We start from the raw sequence: 11304 nt of genomic DNA, 5'->3' as shown, positions 1-11304 counted from the left end.
GATGAAGATGTCAGTTGCAAAGGCTGTGAAATGAAATAATTTTATAATATAATAAATATAATAATATGTAACATAAAATATAATTTAGTTTATAATGTATAATTATATATTATATATGAATATAATTGCCTCACACATATTCATAGCCAATAAATGATAGTTACTATTATTATAAGTATTTTCTATCAGAGAGACAATACATAAAAAATATTTTCTAATTTAAAAAATACACAGATTTGCATATATTTTTGAGTCAGTTAAATGTTGCACTGATATTCTGTGCCATAATCATCTGTCATGACTAGAGGGGCTCACAGAAATCTAAGTGTACGATAACAGTTACCAGTGTAAGATAAAATGGGGAAGAGGGTAATGCATCAGTGAAATAATCAGTATATTAGTTATCTATTGCTGCAAAACAAATTATCCAAAAGCTTATCAGCTTAAAACAATAAATATTTATCACCTTGCAGCTTCTGTGGGTTAGAGATTAGGGAGCAGCTTTACTGGGTGGCTCTGGCTCATGGTCTCTCACGATGGTGCAATGAAGACATTGACCAGGGCTGCAGCTGTTCGAAAGCTTGACTGGGGCTGGAAGATGCACTTCCAAGATGGTTCATTTACATGGTTGTTGGCAAGAAGCCTCAGTTCCTTGTCATTTGGAATTCCACTAAGGGCTGCTTGAGTGTCATTATGACATGGCAGCTGGGTTCTTCCCAAGGAAGTAATCCAAGAGAGAGCAAGGTGGAAGCTGCAATGACTTTTATGACCTGATCTTGAAAGTCACACACAGACACTTCTGCATATTTTCTTTGCTGGAAGTCAGTCACAAGGCCAGTCCATCAAAACATCGTGGACATGTTTAAAAACTACAACAGTTTATGGAAATTGTACTTTGATTCTGTGTTTTCTTTCTTAGTTTGCTATTATTTTGACATGCGACTAATACGTAAATTGAAACGCAGGGTTTAAATGGCAATGAGAGTTTAGTAGAGCTGATAAGAGTTACTTCTTAGGTAGCAGGAAAGTAAGAAGAGGGTAAGGATTAGAGTCTCAATTTGTGAAAACCACTAAGCCTTCAGTCTCTAAGATTAGAGAATCAGTAAGTTATTTATTCACTCACAAATATTTAATAAATCAATTTTGATGAGACAGGTATTCCTTCATTATCGACCTAAAAATAAAACCAAAAACAGTTAAAGGTGGACTAGTGAAGCCCTAGGAAAAAAAGACTTAGACCATCCATCCAGGAGAAATACTTGAGATCATCAGTCACACGTAGGGTAGTTTTGCAAAGTTATGTTGAGAGATCTCTAAAGTAGGGAGGAAATCTATAGTTTAAATGTCTCAAAGAAATATAAATCAAATATTGATTAGCTGTGCTAATTGAGAGTACTTGGATTATCCCCAATTTTTTCCCATTTGGTCCTAGATATTATGATTTAGAGAATTCACAATTCTTTTCTTGTTTGAAATGTGTTCTGGAATTATTATTAGGAGATTGCTTTCCCTGGTTATGTGAATTAAGGGAGTTGGAGTGGAGATGGGTGGGTGCACTGTAGCACAAAGGGAAGCCAGCCTTTTGGACTTGCACTTGTTTATTCTGTTTTCCATCAGTTACAATTGGTCGAGAAAGGTAATGATATATGTAGGATCGAAGTTGCAAAATTTTTTGACATCAAGAAACAACATTCCATAAGTATACTGAAGAAATAAACACTAGGGGGAAATCTGGAAAGGGAAAAATAGGTATTCTGAAGAAAAAAAGGTTTAATTGTATGACATTGAATAAGGATGTAATTTCAAACCTTTTTTCTCAGTTTGACTTGAGTGTGAAACATAAAAGAAAGAGAGAGAGAGAGCACAAAAATAGTAAGACTGCCAATCTACATCAATTGAGATTTGGTATTTGAAATGAAAAAGAAAACCATATATATATGGTTATAATAAAATGGTGGGAAAGAAGTCGGTGGACTAAGACTGCTAAGAAGAAAATGTAGACTCCATCCTACACTGGTAGGGCTAACCTCAGTCTATTGACTTTTCCTACAACTGTCTTCATCTGCAGGCGATGCAGGAGAACACTGCCAGGGACTTTGATAGTGGGTCTGTTAGCCACAAATTTACTGCACAAAGGCATCCAGTAGGAGGTAAGATGTATTTTTGTGGTGGTAAAGCACTTGTGTTGGCATGCCCTAGTTGTGTTTGCAGTAAAATTGAAGACGATTACCAGAGTGGGAAATCAGCTGAACGATCATAAATAACTGGTCAAATGAGTGGCATTGCTGCCCAGTCAACAACATCATTTTTGTGGTCAATGGTGTTTACGGAGCGCCCACTGGGTGTCTGGCATAAAGGAAGCAAAGGCCATGATTCTGAGGGAATTACCAGGCCTGATTTCCGTGGGGCTCCATTGTGCTTTGCTCTGGGGGTGCCTGATTCCTTTGTGCCATTGTTACTGCAAAAATAGTCTTCTACACTCCTGGCCCACCCCTCTGCTTCCTTCTCTCCTCATCTGAGAGGCTTAATTCCCTCCCTGCTAAACTTCAGTGTGTGGGGCTGGTTCAGACCTTGGTTGGTGGAAAGGGGAGGAACTCAAGGTCACTGCTGGGGCGTCTCAGTCTTTATGCTTTGACCTTGAGCCTCTATCAAGCCATATGAACCACTGTATGATACTGCCTCTAGCTCTGATATGCTGGGGAGATTTCCATTGCAAACCAGAGCCTCAAACCTAATAGTCATCCTCTATGTCTCTCTTTCACACCCCACATCCAGTCCATCAGTAAGTCCTATTGCCCCTACCTTCCAAACAGATTCCAAATCTGCTACATCTTCTCACCTCCAGGGTTAGTCTCCCACCTTTTGCTTGGACTACTAGAATAACCTCTACTTTCACTCTTACTCTCTCACATAGTGGCCAGAATGAGCTTTAAAAAAAAAGTTCTTGTTGGTAGGCTCTGACTCCCATCTACAGAATCTTTATACTCCAGTCACATGTGTTTACTGCTATACTGGGAAGAGCCAAGTGTATTCCACCTCACATGTTTACTTGGGCAGTTCCCTCTGCCTAGAATGCTCTTTTCCTAGCTCCTGCTTGGCTGGTCCATCTGACCACTCAGGTCCCTGTTCCCATGTCACCGCCTCAGAAATTCCTTTTTTTACCATACTATCTACATAACATTTACCTGCTGTCGTTTTCTATATCTTTACTCTGTTTTAATTTCTTCATAGCACTCATCACTACCCACTGGTGTATTATATATTTGTTTATTATCTGTCTCTCCCACTAGAATATAATGACCATGAGGGCAGGGACTTGGTTTTGTTCACCACCATATCCCTAGAACCTAGAACAGTGCCTCACATATTGGAGGCACTAAAAAATATCAGTTGAAAGTATGAATGAACAAATAATAGCTACCATAAAGTTGCTATGTCATTCACAGGCTGATTGCATTTTCTAAAAATGACCACTACATTCTTCCATCCCATATGATCCTTTTTGCACTGTGACTTTGACATTCCTCCCTTTGAGAGGTGGGGTTTATGTTCTCCCTCTTGAATTTGGGCAACTTTGTGACTGTGGTGGAAGTGATGCTATTTGACATCTGAGACTAGGTCATAAAAAGGTGAAGCTTCCACCTGGTTCTCTTTGAATCGGTCTCTCTTGGAACCCAGCCACGATACAGTTAGGAAGCCCAATCAGATACACGGAGAAGCCATGTGGAAGTATTCTGGCTAATAAACTCAGCTGAGGTCCTAGCTGGTAGCCAGCATCAACTGTCAGCCATGTGAGTTAGGAAGCCCTAGAGATGGCTGTAGCCCTCAGCCACTAAGTCACCCCCAACATTTGATTCTCTCCAGAGGAGGCTCCTGACATTGTGGAACAGAGACAAGCCTGGCTTGTGCCCTTCATGAATTCCTGTGACACAGAAATCATGAGAGATGATTGCTGTTCTATGTCACTTTTTGTTTTGGTTTATTACAGAAAAATATATAGCTACAGGGACTTCCCTGGTGGAGCAGAGGTTAAGAATCGGCCTGCCAATGCAGGGGACACAGGTTCGATCGCTGGTCCGGGAAGATCTTACATGCCATGGAGCAACTGAGCCTGTTCTCTAGAGCCCGCGAGCCACAACTACTGAGCCCACATGCCACAACAATTGAAACCAGTGCACCTAGAGCCTGTGCTCCACAACAAGAGAAGCCACCACAATAAGAATCATGTGCACCACAATGAAGAGTAGCCCCTGCTCGTCACAACTAGAGAAAGCCCGCATGCAGCAACTAAGACCCAACGCAGCCAAAAATAAATAAATAAAATAAAATAATTTTATTAGAAAATATATATATAGCTAGAAAAATAAATGAACAAATAACTACCCAACCTCTTTGCACCTTTCCTTTGTGAGGTTTGGGTAGGATGGCAGGAGCTGGAGCAGCCATCTTGGACTCAGAGATGGAAGCTACCACTTCATTACGCAAAACGACAAGATAAAACGAGCCTGGGTCTCTGGTGCCACAGAGTTTCTGTATCAGTGCTGAGTGACAAGAAATATAATTCTGCCTTGTTTATTTAAGCCTTTGTTATATTTGGGTCTTTTTATTCATTACAACAGCTGGAGCCTATATTCTGTCTCATGCAATAACCACCACCACCACCATTTTGTTAAGGGCTTACTGTGTGCTCGGCACTGTGCTGTACATATGTTGTTTCATTTAATCCTTGATACAAGTGTATGGAGGTGGGTTGTCTCTTTATTCCCATTTTGCGAAAGGGTAAACTGAGCTCAGATTAAGTAACTTAGCCACAGTTTCATAGCTGGAAGTAGCAGGGTTTGGATTTGAAGGCAAATCAAAGGGGCTTCAGAGCCTGAGCTGTTTTAGTTTACTCTTCTGCCTCACATGAGTTTAGCTCAAGCTTTCTTTCAGGGAAGTGGGAAATAAGGCTGTAAAGAGAAGAGGCAAAAGAATAAATTGTCTGCAATAGCTGCTTTGGCAGCAGAAAGGCAGCTCATAGGTGCTAAGATGAACCATTTTTTTTCTCAGCTATGACTGTATACAGGAATAACCATGTCTTCTTCAAACCAGAACAGCAAAATATATAAATATACAAATAATCTACCTCAATATAAATATCTCCGTCTTTACCACATACCGTTGTTGGTGTTTTGCATATATGCAAATGTGTGTGCGTATATATATACACATGTACATAGTCACACACATGTGCATACATGTATATTCCTGTATGCCTCCTATCATGGTGTTGCCCACTGCATCTTGGGATGCTGCAACTCAGCAGCTGCTAATAACTCAAAATCTAAAAAGAATTTAACAGATAAACCGCTTTTATAATGCTTATTTTAGGTGATGAGGCACTAATGAAATAATATGAACTCCTTTTGTAAAAGGAAGTCCAAATAATTCTATTCATACTTGAGAGATATTACAAATAATACCTGTGTTGTAGGGAGAGAGTCACATAATCTCAATTAATCCTCACAACAATCATAAGGATAGGAACCATTATCCTATTACAGATTAGGAAGCAAAGGCATAGAAAGGTTAAATGTTTTTCTAAAGGTCACACAGCCAGTAGTCCTTCTGTTTGACTGCAAGAGAAGCATGAAAAATACTCCGTTATTTGCTTTTCAGTATGAATGAATTTGTTGTATCAATTCATATTTTACTTATTGATTTACTAGAGGAAAACACTGGAGATGATATCTTAATTACGGTTAAGATATAAGGTCAAAGATATTCTTGCTATTTCTTTTTTTTTTTTTTTTTTGTGGTACGTGGGCCTCTCACTGCCGCGGCCTCTCCCATCGTGGGGCACAGGCTCCGGACGCGCAGGCCCAGTGGCCACGGACCACGGGCCCAGCCGCCCTGCGGCATGTGAGATCCTCCCGGACCGGGGCATGAACCCGCGTCCCCTGCATCGGCAGGCGGACCCCCAACCACTGCGCCACCAGGGAAGCCCGCTATCTCTTTTTAAAAGAGGTAAAAGCTGCCAGACTACAATTTAGTTAAATGAAATGTACATGGTAATGCTATCTTCCAATGTTTGAAAGATGCAAATTATACGGACGTAGTACAAGGACTATCAAAGTGAATTATGAAATGATATAAAATAAAGAAAAAACAGTCATGCTCTGGAAGGGAAATTCTTATTTGCTGTACCTAATTAGGTAGTCTTTGAAGCAAGAGCTATGAGAGTTGGGTCGTTGAGGAGATATCAAATGGAACTAGACTCTAGTAAATGACGGAGTTGCAAGATCCAATCCCTCCTCATATGGGCAGTGGATTAACTCATTGGCCTTCCTGCCTCTTCTTTCTCAGCTTTTGTGGTTTTATCCGGAGATAGAAACGTTTCTTGTGAACCTTTTGTGTAGTTTTGGATAGGATGAGAGATTTTCATTTTTTAATTTTTAATAAAGTGATCTCTGAAGAGCACCCCAGACTTTGCTGATTTCCTTCTCATCAGGCATATGGTGTGTTCCAGAAATTCACAAATTCCTTCTATTTTTCACTGAGCTTTGGGATGAAAAGAATATGAGTTGGTTTTGTAAAATCTGGGGGGGGGGGTGTTTGTGGGATTATTATGGGATATTTTAGTACCAAACTAGAGACCAGACATCATGGTCTGTATACCCCGGTTTAAATGGACTGATTCTCTTTATTACATCTTCTGTGTCTTAGTTCAGGCTGCTGTAACAAAGTATCATAAACTGGGTGGTTTATAAATAACAGAAATTTATTTCACACAATACTGGAGGCTATAAGTCCGAGATCAGGGTGCCAGTATGATCGGGTTCTGTAAGGATTTTTTGCAGGTTGCAGACTACCAACTTCTCCTTGTATCCTCACATGATGGAAAGAGAGGGCTAGAGAGGTCTCTGGAGTCCCTTTATAAGGGCACTAATCCCATTCATGACAGTTCTACCATCACATCCTAATTACCTCCCAAAGGCCCCACTTCCTGATAACATCACATTGAGAGTTAGGATTTCAATATATGAATTTTGGAGGAACACAAATATTCAGTCCATTGCATTCTATTTCTCCTTGTTTCTGACTAGTGTCCAAGCATTAATGGGATCAATCAGTTGTTACATGTTTAGAGCTCTACAATTTGGAGTCATTTTGGATTTATGGACTTCTGAAGCACGTAAGATTATTAAAGTACATACACTTACAAGCAATACAAGTCCTTAAAGCAGTATCAAGAAATAAAGTCATTACCACATTTTGTTTCAAACAAATCTTTATCCTGAATGGTTATATCTCATGACCCTTTATTGGGTCCCTATCAGGATGTGTCCAAAGTACTTTGCCAGCTTCTCCAGTTTTCTTTCTACCTTTTCAGGTTGCAACATATTTGTTGAACACAGACCATGTGCTGTATGCAACAAGAGGCCTTAAATATTAAGACATGACTCCTGCCCTCAAGGAATATTCAGCTCTTTAGATCAGCAAATTAATCAAATCCAGTCATATTAGTTATCTGTTGCTATGTTACAAGTTACCTCAAAACTTAGCACCATAAAACAACAAACATTTATTATCTCACTGTTTTTGTGGGTCAGGAATCTAGGCAGAGCTTAGTGGGGTGGTTTGGCTCAGAGTTTCCCATGAGGTTACAGTCAAGTAGTCAGCTAGGGCTGCAGGTGACTGATGGCTTGACTCGGGCTAGAGGATCTGCTTCCAATCTCTCTCGTTGTTGTCACTGCCAGACCTCGGTTCCTTGTTGGCTGTTGGCTGAATGCCTCAGTTCTTCAACATGTGGACCTCTGCATAGGCTGTTTTAGTGCCTTCACAACATGGCAGCTGGCTTCTCTGGGAGTGAGTGCTCACCTCTGAAGTGGTGTGCTCATTTCTGCAGTATTATACATGAGGCAGAATAATGACAAAGCTGTACATGAGGAAGGGAAGTACTCACAGTTGTGAATACCAGCAGGTAGGGATTATTGGGGGCCATTTTAGAGGCTAGCTCCCAAACAGGTTTTTCTGAATATTCCTTGTCTTGAATAATACCATTGTGATAACCCAGTTTCTTAGTGTAAAAGCTTTAGATTCATTTTCTAGATGTTCTCTCTTATTCACTCTGTCAATCCTATCAATCACCAAGTTACAGATTCTACTATCTTAATATCCTTTGCATCTTTCATCCTTACTGTTATTGCTTTAGTTCTGACCCTTAGCATCCATTTCAAGGGCATTTCCAATGACTATCTCTTGCTTGATTTCTCTTTTAAATAGGTTGAGTCATATGGAATTGACATTTTTTTGGAGTCAGTTTCAGCAGTGTATTCGTCAACTTGAGCTGCCATAACGAAAATACCATAGACTAAGTGGCTTAAACAACAGCAATTCATTTTCTCACAGTTCTGAAGGCTAGAAGTCCATGATTAAGGTGCTAGATTGGCTGGGTTCTGGCAAGGATCTCTCCTTGGCTTGTAGATGGCCACAATCTCACTGTGCTCACATGACTCTTCTTTGGGTGCACACAGACAGAGAGAGAAAAAAGGAGCGAGATAGTACCGTGGTGGTCTCTTCCTCTTCTTATAAGGGCACCAATCCTATCATGTGGGCCCCACCTTCATGAGCTCACCTAAACCTAATATTCTCTTAAAGACCTGATTTCCAGTATCATCACATTGGGGGTTAGGACCTCAACATATGAATGGGGCTGTGGCACAATTCAGTCCATAGAAGGCAATTTCAAATGATTCAACCTAACACTTGTTTGCAAGAGTAATACATGTTCATGACAGTAAACCAAAGATACAAAATGATAGAAAGATGAATATAAAAATCATCAATAATTCCGCCACCTGGGGATAAGTACAATTACATTTTTATGTGTTTCCCAGTTTTTAAATGTATATAATTTTCTGAAGAGTGAACTTATACCATATATTTAATTCTGTTCTCTGAACTTTCATTTAATATTATTTCCTGGGCAATTATCCATATCATTCAACATTTTTAGAAATATTTTAAATGACAGTGACATATTTCATTTATTTAACCATTACTTCTTTGTTGAACATTAAAATAATTTCTAATTTTTCAGAAAGAAGGCTGTGGGAAGAAATATCACTGATCATATACTTTTGTCTGCACCTCTATTCTCTTACTGTTGATTCCTAGAAATAGCATGATTGGGTCAGAGGGTATGACCTTTTTGTTAATCAAAAAAAAAGTTCTTACTTGATTTGCATAGCTTTTGGGAAATTTACCCACTTATTATGCTACTGGGGTATTATTATTAATTTTTATCATTATTATTTAGTAATTTGACAGGTCAAAAAAATTGTCTAATTGTTAACAGTGACCTCTTCACTGATCTTCCTGGAGTCATATCCCATTCCAAATAAGCCTCCACAGTGCTGCTAGAAAGATTTTTCTCTAAAATTCAAACTCGATCATACCACTTGTATACTAAAGCCAAACATTGGTTCCCCATTCCTTAGCAGGTCAAGCCCTTGGTCTAGAGAATTTTATCAGCCCTTTCATAACATGACTTTTGCTTACATTTCCAGTGTCATTTTTACCCTCTCTACCATATCCTCCTCTTGAGTAAAATTAAACCACTTACAGTTCTCTAAAATGCCTGTTTCGCATTTCTTTTCATTTTCACGTGTTATTCTCTCTGTCTTGAATGCCTTTCCCCTCTTGGTTTGCAGCACTCACAAAGCCTTTTTAGAGAGAAGGCAGGAGATGGATGGGGTGTTCCATCCCTGAAAATGGGAGTGCTACTGTGATCAGCACTATCCTGGACCTTCTTATCCTTGTTCCCATGCAGATCTGTTCCAGCCTTTCACATGGCAACTACACTTCTGCTCTTTGTAAAACCCCTTACATCATGATGTGCCTTCTCCCAATAATTTCTTCTAAGTAGCTTTCATAACATTTTTGTTGAATCTTCCTGGCTGCAGTGGTGTTTACACTGCCCTTCATAATGCCAAAGGATATCTTTCAGTGCCCATTTGCCTGATTCTGTCTTCTCAAACACTTCTTGAAGGCACCCTGAACTTCTATAATACTTGCATTTTAGCATGGTGCTGTCACTTAGTTATGTATTGTTAAGCACTGCATGTCAAAGATGCTTTTGAAGATACAAGATAAATTTCCAGTACTCAAAATACTAGTAAAAAGAGATGCAAGAATATGTATTATAGAACAATCTCAACTCAAAGTTGAATGGTAGAGTGCAATAATGGGGACTCATATTCATTGGCTGAGAGGGTCTAGAATACATTGCTGTGTTAATGCTTATTAGCTATATGCCTACAAATATACTCAGGACATGGGAAATTATTTATTTATAGTACTTTTAATATATTGTCATTATACATGTATTTACATATTTTAAAATAAACTATTACAGGGACAAATAGTTTCTTAAAGAATCAGAGTTTTTCAACATGGTATGTGTGATATAAACCAAGTCCCATTTGTATTTAAAACTGTGCAAGTATCATCCCCTCTAGGAAATCTTGCCTGACACTTTCCTTCCTCTATGCCTCCTTTTATATGATTGACTTGTATTGATTTGTGATTTGCTGAAAGGTTGAGGTGTTTTATGATAAATTACAAATATAATCATCACGACCAAACTTTGACTGAATCAAGGAATCACAAAGTTGGACAGGATTTTAGATGTCACTTTGTCCAACCTCTTATTTAGCAAAAGAAGAAGTGCTGTTGCTGGTAGATGGTCACATTATGTTTGCTATGATAGCTTTCATTGTTAGAAAAGTTATCCCTCATGTTGAATAGAAAATTTCTCTGAGTGACAAGCACTTGTGGGTCTGAGATTTAACTCTACAGAATGAATCCAACACCCTTTTCACAAAATAGACCTTCACATGGTTGAGCCCAGCAAGAACATCTTGAGCGTTCTCTTTACTTTTATTTAAACATTTTAAATTTAATTTATTTATTTTTGAGTCTTCGCTTTTTTAGGCTAAACATCTCCAGTTCTTGCACAGTTTTGGTGCGGGTAGAGCAGGGGCTGGTGTGTTTGGATTTCTTGCCTTCTAAAGCAACTTCATTATCTCTTTCATTTCACTTTCCTTTTCTGGGTAGTTTAAGAGTTTATCTATAAGCTAAATTTTACGAATTAGCTATGACTCCTTCGGCTGCAAGTAACAAAGAACTAATTCAAACCAACTTAAATAAGACAAGTCTCATTCAACTGGCAAGTCTAAGGGGTGGCTTCAGGTAAAACTGGAATCTGGCATGCAATACCACCCGGGCTCTTTTCATCTCTCTTCACCTCTAAGCTCTGTT

The sequence above is a fragment of the Pseudorca crassidens genome, chromosome 10 (genome assembly GCF_039906515.1).
Source record: "Pseudorca crassidens isolate mPseCra1 chromosome 10, mPseCra1.hap1, whole genome shotgun sequence".
Classification (NCBI taxonomy): domain Eukaryota; kingdom Metazoa; phylum Chordata; class Mammalia; order Artiodactyla; family Delphinidae; genus Pseudorca; species Pseudorca crassidens.
The sequence above is the reverse complement of the archived record's forward strand: the minus strand, read 5'-3'. Positions refer to the sequence as shown.